General features: G+C 37.2%; 1 pseudogene; it reads right to left on the reverse strand.

Moving 5' to 3' along the window:
• Positions 1-10,864: 10,864 nt before the first annotated feature.
• Positions 10,865-11,442, reverse strand: LOC148553394 (uncharacterized; annotated as a pseudogene).
• Positions 11,443-23,662: the final 12,220 nt, after the last annotated feature.

Raw genomic sequence — 23,662 nt, forward strand, 5'->3', positions numbered from 1 at the left:
GTATAGGGAAGGGAGGGTGGATGTGAGTGGTGAAGGTTTAGTGGGGAAGAGAGATTGAGGTGATTGGTGAAGGGTTTTTGGGAAAGAGTGTTTATGGGGTTGTGTGAAAGAGAGTGGTGAGAAGAAGTGAGTGGAGGTAGGTGGGGATCCTGTGGGGTCCACAGATCCTGAGTGGATCCTGTGGGGTTCACATATCCTGAGTGGATCCTGTGGGGTCCACAGATCCTGAGTGGATCCTGTGGGGTCCACAGATCCTTAGGTGTTCAAGGATTTACATCCCTGCACCCATTAGGCATGTAAAAATGCCTTTGTATCCAACTCTGGGCGTTCAGTGCCAGGTTGGTGGCCAATTTGGGCGTTCAACACCCATTTGTGTGCCATTTCTGGCGTTGAACGCCAGAACCATGCCTGTTCTGGCGTTCAGCGCCCAGAAGCTGCCCATTTTGGGCGTTCAGCGCCAGAACCATGCTCTGTTCTGGCGCTGAACGCCAGACAGATGCTCCTCCAGGGTGTGATTTTTCTTCTGCTGTTTTTGATTCCGTTTTCAATTTTTCTATTTATTTTGTTACTCCACATGATCATGAACCTAAGAAAACGATAAAAATAAGAATTAGATAAATATTGGGTTGCCTCCCAACAAGCGCTTCTTTAATGTCAATAGCTTGACAGTGGGCTCTCATGGAGCCTCACAGATGTGCAGAGTTTTGTTGAAACTCTCCAACACCAAACTTAGAGTTTGGATATGGGAGTTCAACACCAAACTTAGAGTTTGGTTGTGGCCTCCCAACACCAAACTTAGAGTTTGACTGTGGGGGCTCTGGTTGACTCTGCTTTGAGAGAAGCTTTTCATGCTTCCTCTTCATGGTTGCAGAGGGAGATCCTTGAGTTTTGAATACAAGGGAGTTCTCATTCCATTGAAGGACTATTTCACCTCTGTCAACATCAATCACAGCTCTTGTTGTGGCCAGGAAAGGTCTTCCTAGGATGATGGATTCATCCTCTTCCTTTCCAGTATCCAGGACTATGAAATCAGTAGGTATGTAAAGGCCCTCAACCTTTACTAATACATCTTCTACTTGTCCATAAGCCTGTCTTTTTGAGCTGTCTGCCATCTCTAATAAGATTTTAGTAGCTTGCACCCCATAGATTCCCAGTTTCTCTATTACAGAGAGGGGCATGAGGTTTATCCCTGAACCAAGGTCACACAGAGCCTTAAAGATCATGGTGCCTATGGTACAAGGGATTATGAACTTTCCAGGATCCTGTCTCTTCTGAGGCAATGTCAGTTGATCCAGATCACTTAGTTCATTGATGAACAAGGGAGGTTCAACTTCCCAAGCATCAATGCCAAATAATTTGGCATTCAGCTTCATGATTGCACCAAGAAACTTGGCATTTTGCTCTTCAGTAACATCCTCATTCTCTTCAAAAGGGGAATACTCATCAGAGCTCATGAAGGGCATAAGGAGGTTCAATGGGATCTCTATGGTCTCTAGATGAGCCTCAGAGTCCTTTGATTCCCCAGAGGGAAGCTCCTTATTGATCACTGGACGTCCCAGGAGGTCTTCCTCCTTGGGATTCATGTCCTCTCCTCTCCTCACAGGTTCGGCCATGGCGCTTATGTCAATGGCCTTGCACTCTCCTTTTGGGTTCTCTTCTGTATTGCTTGGGAGAGTACTAGGAGGGATTTCAGTGATCCTTTTACTCAGCTGGCCCACTTGTGCTTCCAGATTTCTAATGGAAGACCTTGTTTCATTCATGAAACTTACAGTGGCCTTAGATAGATCAGAGACTAGATTTGCTAAATTAGAAGCATTTTGTTAAGAGTTCTCTGTCTGTTGCTGAGTTGATGATGGAAAAGGCTTGCTATTGCTAAACCTATTTCTTCCACCATTATTAAAGCCTTGTTGGGGCTTTTGATCCTTCCATGAGAAATTTGGATGATTTCTCCATGTTGAGTTATAGGTGTTTCCATAAGGTTCACCTAAATAATTTACCTCTGCTATTGCAGGGTTCTCAGGATCATAGGCTTCCTCTTCAGAAGATGCCTCTTGAGTACTGTTGGATGCAGCTTGCATTCCATGCAGACTCTGAGAAATCATATTGACTTGCTGAGTCAATATTTTGTTCTGAGCCAATATGGCATTCAGAGTATCAACCTCAAGAACTCCCTTCTTCATAGGCGTCCCATTGATTACAGGATTCCTTTCAGAAGTGTACATGAACTGGTTATTAGCAACCATGTTAATGAGTTCTTGAGCTTCTGCAGGCATTTTCTTTAGGTGAATGGATCCTCCTGCAGAAGTGTCCAGTGACATCTTTGATAGCTCAAATAAACCATCATAGAATATATCCAGGATGGTCCATTCTGAAAGCATGTCAGAAGGACACTTTTTTGGTCAACTGTTTGTATCTTTCCCAAGCTTCATAGAGAGATTCACCTTCTTTCTGTCTGAAGGTTTGAACATCAGCTCTAAGCTTGCTCAGCTTTTGAGGAGGAAAGTACTTGGCTAAGAAAGCCGTGACCAGCTTATCCCAAGAGTTCAGGCTGTCTTTAGGTTGAGAATCCAACCATAATCTAGCTCTGTCTCTTACAGCAAAAGGGAAAAGCATGAGCCTGTAGACTTCAGGATCTACTCCATTAGTCTTAACAGTGTCACATATCTGCAAGAATTCAGTTAAGAACTGAAAAGGATCTTCAGATGGAAGTCCATGAAACTTGCAGTTCTGCTGCATCAGAGAAACTAATTGAGGTTTCAGCTCAAAGTTGTTTGCTCCAATGGCAGGAATGGAGATGCTTCTTCCATGTAAATTGGAATTAGCTGCAGTGAAGTCACCAAGCATCCTCCTTGCATTATTATTATTCTCAGCTGCCATCTCCTCTGCCTGTTCGAAAATTTCTGAAAGGTTATCTCTGGATTGTTGTATTTTAGCTTCTCTTAATTTTCTCTTCAGAGTCCTTTCAGGTTCTGGATCTGCTTTCACAAGAATGTTCTTATCCTTGCTCCTGCTCATATGACAAGGAAGAATGGCCAGAAAAATGATAATAATAATAGAGATCCTTTATACCATAGTATAGGGATCCCTTTGTGAGTGGAAGAGAAGGGGGAGACAAAGAATGTGATGTAAAGGAAGAAATGCAACTGTACGAATGGAAGAGATGTGAGATGAGATGTTAGGATATGAATGAATAAAAAGAATAGAATGAGAGAGAAGGAGGAAATTTTCGAAAATTATTTTTGAAAAGGAGTTAGTGATTTTTGAAAATGGTTTTTTGAAAAATTGTTATTAATTTTCGAAAATTAAGTTTTTTAAAAATTAAAATAATTAATAAATTAAAAAGAAATTTTGAAAAAGGGGAGAGATATTTTCGAAAAATGAGAGAGAGAGAGAGTTAGTTAGGTGGTTTTGAAAAAGTTAAGAAACAAACAAAAAGTTTGTTAGTTAGTTGAAACAAATTTTGAAAAGATAAGAAGTTAGGAAGTTAGAAAAGATATTTTTGAAAAGATATTTTTTGAAAAAGATAAGATAAGAAGATATTTTTGAAAAGATATGATTGAAGTTAGTTTTGAAAAAGATTTGATTTTTAAAATCTCAATTAATGACTTGATTCATAAGAAATCACAAGATATGATTCTAGAATTTAAAGTTTGAATCTTTCTTAACAAGTAAGTAACAAACTTCAAATTTTTGACTCAAAACATTAATTGATTATTTTATTTTCGAAAATTTGTTATAAAAATAAGAAAAAGATTTTTGAAAAATATTTTTGGAATTTTCGAAAATAATTAAGAATTTTGAAAAAGATTTGATTTTTGAAAAAGATTTTGAAAAAGATAAGATTTTCAAATTGAAAATTTGATTTGACTCATGAAAAACAATTTGATTTTAAAAATTTTTGAAAAAGTCAATCCAAATTTTTCGAATTTGATGAGAGAAAAAGGGAAAGATATTTTTTTGATTTTTGAAATTTTTATGAAAAACATGAAAATTATGCAATGCATGAAATTTTTAGATCAAAACAATGAATGCATGCAAGGATGCTATGAATGTCAAGATGAACACCAAGAACACTATGAATGTCATGATGAACATCAAGACACCAAACTTAGAATTCTTTAATGCTTAGGCACTAAGAATTCAAAAATGCATATGATAAACATGAAAAGACACAAAACAAAAAATCATCAAGATCAAACAAGAAGACTTACCAAGAACAACTTGAAGATCATGAAGAACACTATGAATGCATGATATTTTCGAAAAATGCAAGATGCATATGCAAGTGACACCAAACTTATAACATGAATCAAGACTCAAACAAGAAACAGAAAAATATTTTTGATTTTTATGATTTTCTGATTTTTTTGGATTTTATTTTATATTTTTTGAAAATTATTTAGAAGGAAAGAAAAATAAGGATTCCAAATTTTTAATATGAATTCCAGGAATCTTGCCATGTTAGTCTAAAGCTTCAGTCCAGGAATTAGACATGGCTCACTAGCCAGCCAAGCTTTCAAAGAAAGCTCCAGTCCAAAACACTAGACATGGCCAATGGCCAGCCAAGCTTTAGCATGTAGATCAGAAACAGTAGCAGGTGGATTAACTCCAACTAGCTTGCTCTTGATAACAAATTGCTGCCTCAGTCCAAATAAATTTAGACATGGCTTTACAGCCAGCCAGGCTTCACATGCTTCATGAAACACTAGAATTCATTCTTAAAAATTCTGAATCCAAAATTTTTTTTTTTTTCGAAAGCAAAGGAGAAAATTTTGAAAGATTTTTGAAAAATTTTTAAAAACAAAACAAAAAGAAAATTACCTAATCTGAGCAATAAGATGAACCGTCAGTTGTCCAAACTCAAACAATCCCCGGCAACGGCGCCAAAAACTTGGTGCTGTTGCCGGATCAAAAGGGAATCTGGCACTGATGTTACCGGACCAAAAGCTTGCCGAGAACTCAAACAATCCCCGGCAATGGCGCCAAAAACTTGGTGCACGAAATTGTGATGTCCAGGCTCGAACAATCCCTGGTAATGGCTCCAAAGCTTGGTGCTTTGATCTTAATTCATAATTGTCACAACTTCGATACAACTAACCAGCAAGTGCATTGGGTCGTCCAAGTAATACCTTACGTGAGTAAGGGTCGAATCCCACGGAGATTGTTGGTATGAAGCAAGCTATGGACACCTTGCAAATCTCAGTCAGGCGGATTTAAACATGATACTTTATTAGATTAAAATAAACAATAAAAGGGATAGAGATACTTATGTAGATTCATTGGCAGGGATTTCAGATAAGCGAATGGAGATGCTTTTCGTTCCTCTGAACCTCTGCTTTCCTGCTATCTTCATCCAATCAGTCTTACTCCTTTCCATGGCTGGCTTTATGTGATACATCACCACTGTCAATGGCTACTTTCGGTCATCTCTCGGGAAAATGATCCAATGCCCTGTCACGGCACGGCTAATCGTCTGGAGGCATCACCCTTGCCAATGGCTTCATCTTATCCTCTCAGTGAATAATATGCTCACGCACCCTGTCACGGCACGGCTATTCATCTGTCGGTTCTCGATCATGCTGGAATAGGATTTACTATCCTTTTGCGTCTGTCACTAACGCCCTGCAATCGCGAGTTCGGAGCTCGTCACAGTCATTCAATCATTAAATCCTACTCGGAATACCACAGACAAGGTTTAGACCTTCCGGATTCTCTTGAATGCCGCCATCATTCTAGCTTACACCACGAAGATTCTGGTTAGGAGATCTAAGAGATACTCATTCTAGCTTAATTCATGTAGAACGGAGATGGAGATCTTGGGTGCGAATGGAGATCTTAGAAGCAAAATAAGATGAATTGAATAGAAAATAGTAGTACTTTGCATTAATCTTTGAGGAACAGCAGAGCTCCACACCTTAATCTATGGAGTGTAGAAACTCTACCGTTAAAAATACATAAGTGAAGGTCCAGGCATGGCCGAGATGGCCAGCCCCCTAAAACGTGATCAATAGTCTCCTAAGATGAATAATGGAATAAAACTGAGACCAAAGATGGTCAAAAAGACTAGTAAAAGGTCCTATTTATAATAAACTAGTCACTAGGGTTTACATGAGTAAGTAATTGATGCATAAATCCACTTCCGGGGCCCACTTGGTGTGTGTTTGGGCTGAGCCTGAGTGTAGCACGTGCAGAGGCCATTTGTGGAGTTGAACGCCAAGTTCTGTGCCAGTTTGGGCGTTCAACTCTGGTTTTGGATCCTTTTCTGGCGCTGGACGCCAGATTTGGGCAGAAGGCTGGCGTTGAACGCCAGTTTACGTCATCAATTCTTGGCCAAAGTATGAACTATTATATATTGCTGAAAAGCCCTGGATGTCTACTTTCCAACGCAATTGGAAGCGCGCCATTCCGAGTTCTGTAGCTCCAGAAAATTCACTTTGAGTGCAGGGAGGTCAGAATCCAACAGCATCAGCAGTCCTTTTTCAACCTCTGAATCTGATTTCTGCTCAAGTCCCTCAATTTCAGCCAGAAAATACCTGAAATCACAGAAAAACACACAATCTAATAGTAAAGTCCAGAAATGTGAATTTAACATAAAAACTAATGAAAACATCCCTAAAAGTAACTAGATCCTACTAAAAACATACTAAAAACAATGCCAAAAAGCGTATAAATTATCCGCTCATCAATGGTCCAAAGAAAAAAGAGTGTGCTTAAGAGCTCTGGACACCTCTAACTGGGGACTATAGCAAAGCTGAGTCACAATCTGAAAAGGTTCACCCAGTTATGTGTCTGTAGCATTTATGTATCCGGTGGTAATACTGGAAAACAAAATGATTAGGGTCACGGCCAAGACTCATAAAGTAGCTGTGTTCAAGAATCAACATACTGAACTAAGAGAATCAATAAAACTATCTGAATTCTGAGTTCCTATAGATGCCAATCATTTTAAACTTCAAAGGATAAAGTGAGATGCCAAAACTGTTCAGAAGCAAAAAGGCTACAAGTCCCGCTCATTTAATTGGAACTAAGTTCATTGATAAGTTTGGAATTTATTGTATTTTCTCTTCTTTTTATCCTATTTTCTTTTTAGTTGCTTGGGGACAAGCAACAATTTAAGTTTGGTGTTGTGATGAGCGGATAATTTATACCCTTTTTGGCATTGTTTTTACATAGTTTTTAGTATGTTTTTATTACTTTTTATTATATTTTTATTAGTTTTTATTCAAAAATCACATTTCTGGACTTAACTATGAGTTTGTGTATTTTTCTATGATTTCAGGTATTTTCTGGGTGAAATTGAGGGACCTGAGCAAAAATCTGATTCAGAGGATGAAAAAGGACTGCAGATGTTGTTGGATTCTGACCTCCCTGCACTCGAAGTGGATTTTCTAGAGCTACAGAAGCTCAATTGGCACGCCCTCAATTGCGTTGGAAAGTAGACATCCTGGGCTTTCTAGAAATATATAATAGTCCATATTTCTCTCGAGATTTGATGGCCCAAACTGGCGTTCAAAGTCAGCCTAAAACATCTTGGCGTAAAACGCCCAAACTGGCACCAGAATTGGAGTTAAACGCCCAAACTAGCACCAAAGCTGGCGTTTAACTTCACGAAAAGCCTAAGCACGAAAAAGCTTCAATGGTCAGCCCAAGCACACACCAAGTGGGCCCTGGAAGTGGATTTCTACACTTAGTTACTCATTTTCTGTAAACCCTAGTAACTACTTTAGTATAAAAACTACTTTTAGAGATTTATTTTATATAGTCTTTGGTTGAAGCTTTTATCTTTTGAACTTGTATGTTCACGTTTAGAGGCTGGCGTCACGGCCATGCCTAGACCTTTTTCACTTATGTATTTTCTACGGTGGAGTTTCTGCACCCCATAGATTAAGGTGTGGAGCTTTGCTGTTCTTCATGAATTAATGCAAGTACTATTGTTTTTCTATTCAATTCACGCCTACTTCTTCTCTAAGATATTCACTCGCACTTCAACCTGATGAATGTGATGACCCGTGACACTCATCATTATTCTCACTTATAAACGCGTGCTTGACAACCACTCCCGTTCTATTTGCAATAGCTTGAGTGTATATCTCTTGGCCTCCTGGTTCACGACGCATGGTTGCCTCTCCTGACAACAGATCATTCCATTTCGTGAGATCAGAGTCTTCATAGTAAAGGCTAGAACCATTGGCAGTATTCCTGACATCCAGAAAGTCTAAACCTTGTCTGTGGTATTCCGAGTAGGATCTGGGAAGGGATGACTGTGACGAGCTTCAAACCTCCAAATGTGGGGCACAAGTGACAGTGTGCAAAAGGACAATGGTCCTATTCCAACGCTAGCGGGAATCGACAGATGATTAGCCGTGTGGTGACAGTGCATATGGATTTGTTTTCATCCGAGAGGATCATACAGCTTGCCATGGAAGGAGGTAATGCATGGTTGGAAGAAGACAATAGGAAAGCAGAGGTTCAGAAGCAACAAAGCATCTCCAGATGCTTATTTGAAATTCCCACCAATGAATTACATAAGTAACTTTATCCTATTTTATATTTTAATTATCAAAACCTCATAACCATTTGAATCTGCCTGACTGAGATTTACAAGGATGACCATAGCTTGCTTCAAGCCAACAATCTCCGTGGGATCGACCCTTACTCACGTAAGGTTTATTACTTGGATGACCCAGTGCACTTGCTGGTTAGTTATGCGGAGTTGTGAAAAAGAGTTGAGATTAAGATTGTGTGTACAAAGTTTTTGGCGCCATTATTAGAGATCACAATTTCGTGCACCATTTTCCTCTTAAAGCTGGTGATGTGCTATTATAAAGAATAAAAGGGTTAAGTAGGCTCAACATTGGTTCACAAGGGTTGATAAAAGGGTAAAGCTAATTTGGGTTTGTGAGTTTAAATGAACAAAGGCCTCAATCACATAAATGCATTCAAATATTGAATAATGGACATATAGAATCAAGCAAGCTAAAGATCACAATCTTAAAGAGAGCACACACATCAAACGAAAATATTGGTTTAAAGATGCAACCAATCATTTAGGCTCAAAATCTCACTAGTTTTGTGTGTTCTAGCTCTAAAATCATGTTCCAAAAATAGTTTTCTCAAGCAAGTTCAAGAAACAATTTAGCATCCTTTTAGTGGAATGCCCTAAAATAATTTTCTTAGAAAAGAAATCATTACTTTAACCAACTGATTCTAATGAGAAGTGGTTGGATGGAAAACAATTCATGTAGTTCATGTGCGTCCAATCACTTAACAAGCATAAGTAAGATATGTACAACTCTAGATATCTTTACAACAACTACTATGCAAAAAGTACTTATATGAAAAAACTAACTAGAAAATGAAAATGATCCTAATTAGTAAAAGAAAAATTAAAATCTTGGTGGTAAAGAATGGATTGTTACCTACAGAAGTCGGTAACTGACCTCCCCACACTTAAAAATTTGCACGGTCCTCCGTGCCAACAGTGATGAGCAGAGTTCGTCCAAGAGTGTCACTTCCAATGGCCCTAGGATAGTGAGACAATGACGCCTCTATGTTCACTGTAACAACCCCATTTTTCGAGAATGCGAGATCCTTTCTGAAGACACAGGTTTCTCGAGAAGATCATAAGAGGGAACACCTCTGCTGTATCATCAAGAATCTCAATCCTCATTGACATTATGTCATCTTTAAGCTAGAATCTCTTTTGGGACAAGCTCGAGAATGCAATCGCGAAGAACCTAGTTTTCGAACCGTATTGGTTAGTTTTGATTCTAGTTTTCATAAATAATCTCTATTTAATGGACCGGACTCGATTCATAAGAGAAGAGAGGTAACAGTATAATATTATGATTATATTAGTATTAGAAGCTGCTTGAATGATATTATAAGGTTACCTGGTCTATTTTAGTTAAAAAAGGAGATCGGTTTAACCGGGTTCACGATTTACTGGTGCAGCTTAGCACCAGCACTCTTTGATAACTTTAGCAATGCTAATGCCTCAACATACATGTTATATTCTCATATTAAATATGTTACTAGTGTCATTTATGCTAGTAGCTCAGAAAAGAATTTTTAGATATGTTTTTATGTGTGCTCCGATACATCTAGTTTTAGTAGTTATACATCTGAGATATTTTAACATTATTTTAATCCACCTCTAAACAAACCAATCACAATCCACCTATACCACCCAAAGACCTCCAAGGCTTTCTTATTTTCACCTTGTGGCCGAAAATAGGAAGAGAGAAAAAGAGAGAAAAGTTCTTAGTTCCAAAAATTCAAAGCTTGATTTCTTCTAAACAAAAACTCAAATCAAAATTCCAATCTGACCAAAATGATCCTCTCTTCTTTCTCTGCATAATCATATGACTTATCAAGGCTGGAATCCAGGTGAGTTGGCTACACCATCTGTAACGACCCAACTCCCAATATGCCATGGTCATACAAGAAGTATGTTCCTTGTTAGAACGTTGCCAATTTTATGAGTAATTTTTTTTCTATTTAACTTATATCGTTACGAGCGATGGAGTAAAATAAATATGCACACATTGATAGAAATAATAAGGAAGCATAAAGAAATATATAACACAGCTGATAATATACATCATGTACACTATAATAAAACATGTAGCGTTTACAAAAGATCAATTCAGTTTACATCATAGTTAACCTACGTAACTAATATATACACGACACTCCCAAGGCCTGGCCGATACAAAAAGCTGCTAAGCTGGCTCCCAGGCTAGCCTAACCATTCTACAGCTCCTAGCTCTCGGGTGTACTAACACAAGTGAGAGATTGACCAAAAGTCAATGTCAGACTAGAGTGTCATCAAAAGAATGCCCCTACCACTCTTATTCTATATTTACGTATGGCCGTTCGGTAGATCATCATGAGGCTCGTCCATCTCCTCATCCTGCTCTATCTCTATCTCCAGGTTCTCCTCCTCCTCGTCATCAGCAGCTACAGCTATACCCTTAGAATAACCAGAAGCACTACTGTCACTATGTACAAAACCATTCGCAAGCACAGGTTCGTTCGCGTATATAGGAGCTACCCCATCATCCGATAGTGCCGGCTCATCAGGCTGTGGAAAGTCAGGGATCGGCTCAGGGGGAAAATCCCACCCTGGTGGAATTGCAGGTACATTCCCTCCAGCTATCTCGGGCTCGTCAGGAATGATAAGCTCAGGTGCCGCCTTATTCAAGGGTTGAACTGGTATAGGGTGTTCGGGACCGTCGGGAAAAGGATGCCCAAGTGCGTCAGCGTGTAACCAGGATAAGGGAAAGTCGTAAGGAGAGTCGGGGTCAAAAAGTAGGCTAGACAGAGGATGTTGAAAAGCTCGACCGTACAACGCATACCGTCTGATACGAGGCTCCAATCCCATAATAATGTAACTATGGTGTACCGGATCCTCGTAGATGTAAAGGTCCTCAAACACATAGAATATCACACCCGTCTCCATCTAGAGAGGATGAAGGGAGAGAATGAGGTAAGAACTGGGGAGTTCATAGTAGGGCCGGGGTTATTAGTTACGTTTATTAATTCGGTGTTATTTAGCGGATAGATAACAGAATACAGCAAAGCAGTAAATAGAAAAAATAGATAAATAGCGAAACTAGAGAAAACAGAAAGCAAAACACGAACAAAAGAATACAAGAAAATAAAACACAAACATAGCATACAAGCAGACAAACATAGAGAAATAGATCACACACATAAAAGGAATGTAACAAAGAATGATGTGCAGACAAGAATGATGCATGTCTAGCCCTAGTACAGACCATGAGCTCATGTATCGGTTAGCACTTGCAATCCCGACATTTATCCGGTCACAACTCCATGATTTCCCGAATACAATTTTCCATTCAAATAAATGTGCATATATTTATTAGCAGCTCTATTGAGACAGCCTCTACTTTCTTCTCATAGGAAATATATATTCTTGGGAACGGAAAATTACTTTAGGTATCTTAGTTTCCCTACAGAAGCTCTTGGGTTGCTTTAAGCAACAGATAAATAAACAAACATCTCTTGGATTGCCTTAAGCAACAAGTAATTAAACAACATCTCTTGGGTTGCCTGAAGCAACAAATAACTTTTCAACAAGTCCTCTGCTCTTAGCCTCTTTACTCTACTCTGGTTACTCTTTTTTCTGTGTCTCTTTACTCTGCTCTGATTTCTCTGTTTAACATTTGTATTTAAAGCTTATGTAAATTTCGGAATGAATAGTTAGCCTGTCCCAAGTATAAGTTCATTAAGTTTATACTGAAACAGTTTAACTTTTCATATTATACTTAACCCTAGGCGCAACTCAAGGACTAACTATGTTGCTCCTAGTTCGTTCACTGATCTCTGTTTGTTTCTGTTATTAAAACTGTACAGACTTTTTCTTTGATTTTTATCTCTTCTTTAACTTTTTATCTTTCCTTTGTCTTTGACTCACTAATATGTTATTACCATTCCCTAAGTGTTTTATGAAGGTAATTATGAGATTCTGCGCTTAAAGTTGTCTTTCTAAATCTTTTACGAAAAACTGTCTTTTCCGCATTATTTTATTATTTTTTATAAAATATTATTTTTAATTAAATGTTATTATTTAATATTTTATTAATATATTTTCGATATTTACCCTTTCTTACCCTAAAAGTTATATAAATTCACTTTTTACCACCCGTAACTTTCAGAAATTACAAAATAATCACACAAACACAAAAAATTTTACTTCCTTGCCCTTTTTAAGATCTAAATCCTATTTTTCATTGTTTTTTACCATACTCAAGGTGTTTTTCGTGTTCTTCGTAAATTCTTCAGATTCTTTCTCTGTTTTCACCCGTTTTTCAATCTTTTCAATAACCGATTTTTACCAAAATTCATAATAAATTCTCAGCCACTAAAATCCCATCTTTTCCACTTGATTTTAACATAAATTGAACCCCAATTTAAGGCCTAGGGTTTCAGTTTCCAGCTGCACTCAAGAACACAAATTCATAGCTTGAATTTCATCAAATTTTCATCAAATTTTCAATAAGAATCACTCATATAAATCATCAATTTCAAGCACAGCCAAACCATATCATAATCACACAACTCAAAAATAATTAATCAAGATTAATTTTGTCAAACCCTACCTAGTTTTGCTACTCCAAATTCCGCTACTCCAAATTCGGTTATACTCTCAGGTGGTCCTTAAGCACTTTTTCCCCCTAAATCATATCAAGAACAACTTTAAATCCACAAACCCTCAACTGAACAAATCTCACCCATCATGTTAGGAAGGGATTTCTTACCTAAAACTTGCTGGAAATTAACGTTTCTTGGCTCACACGTCAAGTTAAGCATGATTGCTAAGGAAGAACATCAAGAAAACTCAAGTTTAAACATGTTTCCTTGAAACCGAAGCAAAAGAGAGATGGTGCAGCCAACTCACCTTGAATCCAGCCTTGATAAGTCATATGGTTATGTAGAGAAAGAAGAGAGGATTATTTTGGTTGGATTGGAATTTTGATTTCAGTTTTAGTTCAGTAGAAATCAAGCTTTGAAGATTTGGAACTAAGAACTTTTCTCTCTTTTTCTCTCTTCCTATTTTCGGCCACAAGGTGAAAATGAACTAGCCTTGGGTGTCTTGGGGGTGTAGGGTGAGCTGTTATTGGTTGGCTTGTAGGTGGGTTAAAATAATATTAAAATATCTCACGTGTATAACTACTAAAACTAGATGTATCAGAACACTTGTAAAAACATCTCTAAAAATTCTTTTCTGAGCTACTAGCAAAAATGACACTAGTAACATATTTATTATGAGAGTAGAACATGTATGATGAGGCCTTAGTATTACTAAAGTCATCCGAGAGTACTGGTGCTAAGCTGCACCAGTAAACTGTGAACCCGGTTAAATCGGTCTCCTATTTTTAACTAAAATAGACCAGGTAATATTATAATATCATTCAAGAATCCTCTAATACTCATATAAAGATAATATTATAATGTTATCTCTCTTCTCTTATGAATCGAGTCCGGTTTGTCAAACTGAGACTATTTACGGAAACCAGAACCGAAACTCCTAACCGATACAGTTCAAAAACTAGGTTCTTCACGATTGCATTGTCGGGCTTGTCTCAACTAAGGTCCTGAGTTAAAGATAATATAATGACAATGATATAGCAGAGGTTCTCCCCTTACTGATCTTCTGGAGAAATCCGTACTTTCAGAAAAGATCTCGCGTACTCGAAAATTGAGGTTGTTACATTCTACCCTCCTAAAAGAAAATTTTGCTCTCAAAATTTCAATTACATGAGAACAGATGCGGGTAATCGGCTCTCATCTTATCTTCCAGTTCCCAGGTATGCTCTTCTTTTCCTCTTTGTCCCCAAGCTACTTTTACCAAGCGAATAGTCTTGCCTCTCAGCTACTTATCACTTCTTTCTACGATCTGAACTGGTGATGCTTGATATGTCAAATCATTTCATAACTGTACTGTTTCTAGTTGTAAAATGTGACTCTCGTCGGGAACATATTTCTTAAGTTGCGAGACATGAAAAACATCATGGAGGTTTGATAAATAAGGAGGAAGGGCTATTTGATAAGCTACTAGACCGACTCGTTTAAGTATTTGGAAAGGTCCTATGTATCGAGGGTTAAACTTTTTAATTTTAAGGGCTCTACCTATTCCAGTAGTCAGAGTTACTTTTAGAAAGACATGGTCTCCCTTACTAAACTCTAAGGGTCTACGTCTACTATTGGCATAGCTCTTTTGACGGCTTTGTGCTGTCCAGATCTTCTGACGAATCCCCTTTATCTTCTCAGAAGTTTCTTGCACTAAATCTGGACCCAAGACACTAGCTTCTCCGTCGTCATTCCAGCACAATGGTGTCTGACATCTTCTTCCGTAGAGAGCTTCATATGGTGCCATCTCAATACTTTGCTGGTAACTGTTGTTGTAGACGAACTCGATCAACGCCAAATACTTATCCCAACTGCCTTGGTTATCAATCACACAAGATCTTAACATGTCCCCAACGCTTTCTGAAAAGCTCCCCAGAATCTAGAAGTAAACCTCAGGTCTCGATCTGAAATAATTGATGAAGGTATCCCGTGCAATCATATGATTTCTTGAATATATATCCGTGCCAGCCTTTCCAGAGTATAGTCAATTCAAATCGGAAGGAAATGCCCCGATTTCGTCAACCTGTCCATAATCACCCAAACAGCATCGTGTCCTGTTGAGGTCCTTGGCAATCCCATGATAAAATCCATAGTCATCAGCTCCCATTTCCATTGTGGTATTTCCAAGGGCTGCAGGGTTCCTGATGGCTTCTAATGTTCCATCTTCACCTTCAGGCAGGTTAAACACTTTGAGACACAATGAGCTACCTCTTTCTTTAAGCCCGGCTACCAGAATATTCGTTTCAAATCTTGGTACATCTTTGTCACTCCTGGATGCATAGAGAATCTACTCTGGTGAGCTTCTGCAAGAATCTTTTGTCGCAAATCTCCAGAGCTAGGCACACAAATCCTGTTTTTGTATCTCCATAGACCACTATGATCTTGTCTCACGGCTTCTGGTTCTTCTGCTCCCATACGTCTCAGCATTATAATCATTTATGAGTCATGTGCTTGTGCTTGCTGAATACTAATCTTGAAATCTGGAGTTATTTGTAGTTGTGCCAAACGGACTCCACTTGACATTTCAATCATGTCCAACTTAAGGTTCTCAAAGTCTGTGAGCTATTTTTCTTCTTTTATCATTATCCAAGAGATACTCAAACTTTTTCTGCTCAAGGCGTCTGCCACCACGTTAATGAATGAATTTTTGTGTGGTTTAGAATTTCACAAATGAAATCTCGTTGCAAGTATAGTTTCTAAACCAACAATAATCCTTTCATACAAAAATTTGGTTGTCACAAATAACAAACCCTATAAAAATAACCGAAGTATTCAAACCTCGGGTCGTTCTCCCTAGGAATTGCAATAAAGTGTTCTTGTTATTGGTTATGGAGTATGTTTTGTGGTTTTTTGAAGTAAGATACAAGAAAGGTAAATGGTAAAAGGAATAAACTAACAACTAGAAAAGCTCTTGGCAAGGTATGAGAACTAGAAGTCCTATCCTCATTATCCTCCTCAATTGTGACAATAATTGTCCATTGCTCCCACTTAGTTAACCTCTAACTATGAAGGAAAGTCAAGTGGATGAATTAACTTGATTCCACAATTCCTCGCCTAATCATGATGAAAGACTAGCTTTAGTGGCATTCAAGTTAATTAGCAACTTCTAATTATCAATCAACAAAAGAATTAGATAACTCAAGAGTCACTAATTACTCTACCTAGGCCAAGAGGAGAAAAACCTACTCTATAATTGATGAGGGAAAAAATGATTCCGCACAAAACTCATCGGCAAGTGTATCGGGTCGCATCAAGTAGTAATAACTCATAAGAGTGAGGTCGATCCCCCATGGATTGATGGATCAAGCAACTTTAGTGAGGTGATTAGTCTAGTAAAGCTAACAGTATTGAATTTAGTGAAATAGAACTAGCAGAAGATAAATTACAGTAAATTAAAAGTGCAGAAGAAGTAGATTAGCTTAATCTTAAAGAGCAATAAAGTAAAAGAGCTGAAACTTAAATTACAAGAAAGGTAAATGACTGAAACTTAAAGTGCAAGAAACTTAAATTACTGAATATAAATTGCTGGGAAATGTAAATTGCTTGAAGAATAAAAAGGATTTGGGTATTGGGATTCAAATTGAACTGGAAAATTTAAGTGTAGTAAACTAAAGAACTATGAGATGAAGAGAAATTGTAGATGAACCAAAATAGAAATGAAAAATTACAGAAGAAGGTAAATCAAAAAGAAACAATTGAGATCCGATCTTTAATTCATAGATTCAGAAAACAGAAAATAAATGGAACTCCAAGAGGAAGATCTTTAGAGAATTCTTCAATCAGACTTCAAAAACCAAAAGCAGAGAAGTGAATTTGCAAAAGAAAGAAAATGAATATAGAAAGTAAACTCAGATCTGATCCCAATCCCCAAATTCAAAAGAAAATTAAAAGAGAGCTCTCTATTCTATTCCTACTCCTACAGCTCTCTATTGGAGCCATCCTTCCAATGAAATGAAATTGATGGCTTTATATAGGATTTGCAAAATGAAAATGAAATTGAAATTGAAAACAAAATACAAATTAAATGAAATTCCTAATCAAGCTTTTTCTTGTGCCTTTGAGTGATGTCCACGGATTTTGCTTGCTTTGGTGTGTCAATGGGCTTGAATTGGAATTAATTGAGCCAGAGTTACACTTAGATTGGGCTCTTTTGGTTTGGCCTTGACTGAGAGTGGGTCAGGGTTGCTTGGTGCCCCTTCCAGTAGAGTGCTCCGTGCATAAAACGAATGCTACGTTAACTTCATTAGGAATGCTTCTTCACGTGCGCATTGGTGCACTCTATTCCTCACCCAGCGTTGCCTTAGTAAACGCTACGTTCACTCTTTGAACGTTGGCTCCTTTGTTGAGCACTACGTTTACAATTCTGGATGCCCTTAGTGTGTGGGATGGCACAAGGCTTAAAAGGCCGAAAACGCTCAATTGATTGAGCGTAGCGTTCACTTTAATGAACACTTGCTGTCTTGGTTCATGTTATTAATGCATGCTTTCATTAATGCCTTGGCAATAATAATATTACATGCATGCTTCCATAGCTTTAATTAATAATGCTAATTACTCAACGTTAGCGTTCATTCTTTTAAACGCCTTGGTTTATTCATTATCAATTAGCATTAGTAATTTAATATGTCATGCATGCTTGCTTTCATTTACTTTAATTAATAATGCCAATGCATTAACGTTGAAACATGATTTGTTCTTTTGCCAATTGGCTTTAACAATGTATTACATGCATGCCTGCATTGGATTTAATTAGTAATGCATTTATTTCATTCATTCTCAATGCCAATGCGTTAATAATGCATCATGATGGCATTAATAATTAAATGCATGCATGCTTAAATTTATTAATTCATGATAAAGCATGCATAAGCATTAATGCATATGTATCATGTTACTAATGCCAAGGCTTCACGGTCATGGGCCATGCTTTTAAAAGCGTGGCCTAAGGTTCCAAAGCGTGCTCAAACTTCAAAGTGTGCCCCAAAATCCTTCTTTTCTTCTTTTGAGATGATTTGGTGCTATTTTGCTTCTTTTTCCACTTATTTCCTACAAAATTTATAAAATTAAAAGATCAAAGAAATATACCATTTAAGCACAAAAGCATTCAATATTTAATCACTAATCATCAATTTCTTGCATGAAAAAGCATAGAAAAACATGACATGATGACATGTCATCACAACACCAAACTTAAACCTTGCTTGTCCCCAAGCAAGAAAAGAATCATGCAATAAAGATTGACAATCCAAGGTAAGAAGAATAGCAACTCAATGTTCATGGTTGGCTAGTTTTCTATGCATGCCACAATCACAAAAGAGATGTAAATGATTGATGCTTCTATCTAGCTCATTTTATGAAATCTTTTCTTTATATTCCTTTCTTGAAACAAGCTCTTGATTTTCTTATTAGCTTTTCCTTTTGGGTGCTTTACCCCATGAGTTGATAACAAAGCTATGACTCTAAATGCTTTGTTTTCAAGTATTACCACTTGATACATAAGCACCCCAAGCATTCAATTAGAGGACTTCATTAAGCTCATTTGTTTCTTTTCTTGACTCTCTAATCATTGATGCTCAGAACCTTGAGCTTTGAGGGAGTGCCTTTGCACTTGAGCCTAGCCTTGACTTCTAAGTGTTTTGTTTTCAAGCTTTTTGCCTGATACATAAACAACACAAGTACTTAACAATTGAATTTTCATTGGAACTCAGAGCCTTCAGCTTTCTCATTCTTTCCCTTTTTTTTTTTGCCTTATTTGCATTTGCTTCTTCAAGGTTTTCATGATTTAAAAAATTTCATAAAATGTCCTAGATGAAAACTTCAATTAAATAAAATCTAATGCAATTGAGCAATAATTAATCATACTAGCCCTCCAATACTTGTATGCACATGCTAAGTTCTTCCTTAATTCCTTGTTTGTTTATGATCATGATACTTTACTGCTTTGAACTTTACAAAACTTAAGTTGGTAGTCATAATGGCATAGCAACAGGTTACAGATCAAAATTCAGGCTATGCTTATTCATACACACATGTAAACAGAGAAAATAAAGACAATCATGCAATTTAAAGTGCTGGAAACAAATGAGAGGAAAAGGAACTTTACAACCTTGTAATTCATCTTCTCTATTATTGTCATTTTCCTCCCATTCTTCTCATTCCCCTACCAACTTCAGAATGCTTACTCATTCTCAAGCAATAATTAGAACAATGGTGATGGGGCTAAGATGGATCATGAGTGTCTTACACAATAAAATGTTAGTTGTATATGTGTTTAAGCAAGCAAAATTAAGAATAACCATCAAGACACAGGAAACAAAGACATTGTGATTACAAATATAAGAGGGTGTGCATGATACATTGCTTAAAAATATAAGTGGCACACCAAACTTAGTGTGACACTTTCACTTGGAATTAATGCAAGTATCCAGTATGAATTTAGAAATAAATTTTGTTGCATAGCAACACTAAACTTAGAATGCAGTCACATGTCAATTTATTTGAAATAGAACTAAGCAAATAAAACTGTTGTATGTTAAATACAATCACCAAGCCAAGATTTTGTCATGAGTAAGGATTTCTTTGAGGTATTTAACAAAAACAGTCAAGGATCAAAGTAATTGAAAGCATTAAAAAGAAATGACTAGAGTAAATAGAATAACAAAGTGTCAAACCAAAAGAAAAGAATAAAACTGCAGAGGCATTATGATTATGCAGATAAGTGGTGTTGCTGAATATATTGCATATAAAATAAGTTGCACACCAAACTTAGAATCTCAGTGTGACACTTTCATTTTTGATTTGATGCAATCATCCAGAAAGATTGAAAATAAATTGTTGCAAGGCAACACCAAACTTAGAATGTAATCATATGCCAATTTATTAAAATTTAAACAAAGCGAAGAAAGAAAATAAACCAAGCAGAGAAATGAAATGTTACCTAAGGTTGGGTTGTCTACCAACAAGCGCTCTTTTAATGTCATTAGCTTGACATATTGTTCTTCACTTTTTTCCTCTTCTTCCAGTTTGTTAAGAGGAATGACCTCAAGGGGAGAGAAGATTCAGCTATTGTCCCCTGTCTTGGTCTCTCCTCAGCAAGCTTCCTTTTGTTAATGGCTTTATTGAGCTTGCTTGCTGAATCAGGGGTAAGATCGCTGCTCGTGTTAGTTGCCTTCACTTCTTAGATATCAATACTTGGTGGTTGGGTGATGGTTGGAGCATTATCTTCATCAATAGCCTTTTGAATTGGTGGTTCAATGAGCCCTTCTTCTATGTACTTCTCTGCTTCAATTGAATGTGAATCTCCTTGATTGTCTTCCTCTATTCCTTCTTCATGACTTTCCATTAAGTCCTTCGGGAGGGAATCTTCATGTTCTATTGTCACTTCAACTAGCTTTTGTGAATATGGAATCCTTGGCTCATACACCTCCACCACTTCATTCACCCTTGAAGTTTCACTTGATACAGGGATCTCTTCTTTCTCTTCTTCACTCACAGTTTGTTCTTCACCCTTACCATTTGACGATCCTGAATGTGTTCTCCCTTGCTCTAAATGCCCCTCTATCTTCTTGAAGAGGAATTCTTGCTCTGTCCAGAATTGCTTTTGTTCTTCAAGGAGTTGTTCTTGTCTTTCTAATAATTCTCTGGACTTTTGAAGGGGATTTTCAACTGCTGACTCAAGAGATAAAGGCTGAGAGTGATGTGGTGGACATGGATGTATTATGGTGAAGTTGTTTTGAGGGATATGGAAGGATCTTTGTGTTGAGGTGTATTCAAGTGATGGAAAATTTTGACATGAGAAATCAGGAGGTGGGGTTTTACTTAATTTAGGAGCCTCTTCATTTTGCTCTTCCACCTCCTCCCTTGCACTTAACATTTGGTTTACCAGCACTTCTATATTTTTGAAGGAGTTCTCTTGTTTGTTCCAGGATATCTGTGCCTCCTCCTCATATCTTTCAAGCATGATCTTAAGCTTTGAGAGGCTTTGGTTCATAGAAGTTTGTGTGGACTGTGAGTTTTGGAAGAGATTCTATATCAAGGGGTAGTTAAGTGACGAAGAATTTTCAGATGAAAAACTAGGAGGTGAGGTTTGACAACTTTCCATGAATGAATTGAAGGTTTTCTCAAGTGATGATGGCTCTTGATAAGTGGAGTATTAACTGTCAAATGCTTTCTAGTTTTGATCCTCCCATCTACAATATGAATCATTGTAAAATTGATCATTTTGTGGCTCTGGGGAGCAATCTTGCATGAACTTATTGAAAGCATACTCCAGTGATGATGTTTCTTGATGAACAAAGTATAGATCATCAAGATCCCTTTGATTTTGACCTTCCCATTCATAATATAAATAGTTGTTAGACTTATCAAAATTTGTATCATATTGTATCTCTGGGAAGTATCCCATTTCAACTGATTGTTCACATTCTTATTGACATGTCCAGACACCATGAGGGTAATGACACAAATCATCTTGTGGTTCTGAATCATATCTTATGTGAATTGCTTCATCATTTATTATTTCTTGGTGATATTCCCAGCCATCATGATGACTTGAACCATTTTGTGGTGGTGGAAAATATCCCATATGATTCTCTTGCTCATCCTGTGGTCCTGAGACATATCTCCATGGATTAGAGTGCTCAGAATTTGTATTTTCTTGGTGATATTCCCAGCCACCATTCGAGATTGGTGAAGATGGGTAATATCCCATAAAATCTGTTTGATTATAAGATGAGTTGAACTTCATTTGAATTTTTTAACACACATTACCAATGAAAATTGAAATTCATGTCACAGAGACGAATTTCTTAGTGAGGCAATAACTCAAACACCTTGCCATCAGCTTAAAACAGAAAACAAAAACAAAGAAAATGCTTAATCTAGACTTCTCACCCACTAAATCATTGTCGATCTATATCAATCCTCGGCAACGGCACCAAAAACTTGACGAGGGAAAAAACGTTTCCACACAAAACTCACCAGCAAGTGTACCGGGTCGCATCAAGTAGTAATAACTCACAAGAGTGAGGTCGATCCCATAGGGATTGATGGATCAAGCAACTTTAGTGACGTGATTAGTCTAGTCAAGCTAAGAGTGTTGAATTTAGTGAAATGGAACTAGCAGAAGATAAATTACAGTGAATTAAAAGTGCAGAAGAAGAAGATTGGCTGAATCTTAAAGAGCAAAAAAGTAAAAGAGCTGAAACTTAAATTGCAAGAAAGGTAAATGACTGAAACTTAAAGTCAAAGAAACTTAAATTGCTGAATCTAAGTTGCTGGGAAATGTAAATTGCTTGAAGAATAAAAGGGATTTGGGTATTGGGATTCAAATTAAATTGGAAAATTTAAGTGCAGTAAACTAAAGAACTATGAGATGAAGATAAATTACGGATGAACCAAAACAGAAATGAAAAGTTGCAGAAGAAGGTAAATCAGAAATAAACAATTGAGATCCGATCTTTAATTCATAGATTCAAAAAATAGAAAAGAAATGGAACTCCAAGATGAAGATCTTCAGAGAATTCTTCAATTAGACTTCAAAAACCAAAAGCAGAGAAGTGAATTTGCAAAAGAAAGAAAATGAATACAGAAAGTAAACTCAGATCTGATCCCAATCCCCAAATTCAAAAGAAAATTAAAAGAGAGCTCTCTATTCTACTCCTACTCCTACTACTCTCTATTAGAGCTAGCCTCCCAATGAAATGAAATTGATGCCTTTATATAGGCTTTACAAAATGAAAATAAAATTGAAATTGAAAATAAATTACAAATTAAATAAAATTCCTAATCTAGCTTTTTCTTGTGCCTTTGAGTGATGTCCATGGGTTTTGCTTGCTTTGGTGTGTCAATGGTCTTGAATTGGAATTAATTGAGCCAGAGTTACACTTAGAGTGGGCTCTTTTAGTTTGGCTTTGACTGAGAGTGGGTCAGGGTTGCTTGGTGCCCCTTCCAGTGGAGTGCTCCGTGCATAAAACGAATGCTACGTTCACTTCATTAGGCATGCTTCTTCACGTGCGCATTGGTGTGCTCTATTCCTCACCCAGCGTTGACTTAGTGAACGCTACATTCACTCTTTGAACGTTGGCTCCTTTGTTGAGCGCTACGTTCACAATTCTGGACACCCTTAGTATGTGGGAAGGCACAAGGGTTAAAAGCCCGAAAATGCTAAATTGATTGAGCGTAGCGTTCACTTTAATGAACGCTTGCTGTCTTGGTTCATGTTACTAATGCATGCTTTCATTAATGCCTTGGCAATAATAATATTACATGCATGCTTCCATGGCTTTAATTAATAATGCTAATTACTCAACGTTAGCGTTCATTCTTTTAAACACCTTGGTTCATTCATTCTCAATTAGCATTAGTAATTAAATATGTCATGCATGCATGCTTTCATTTACTTTAATTAATAATGCCAATGCATTAACGTTGAAGCATGATTTGTTCTTTTGCCAATTGGCTTTAATAATGTATTACATGCATGCTTGCATTGGCTTTAATT

This window comes from Arachis ipaensis, chromosome B7 (assembly GCF_059453495.1).
Source record: "Arachis ipaensis isolate K30076 ecotype BB chromosome B7, ASM5945349v1, whole genome shotgun sequence".
Lineage (NCBI taxonomy): Eukaryota > Viridiplantae > Streptophyta > Magnoliopsida > Fabales > Fabaceae > Arachis > Arachis ipaensis.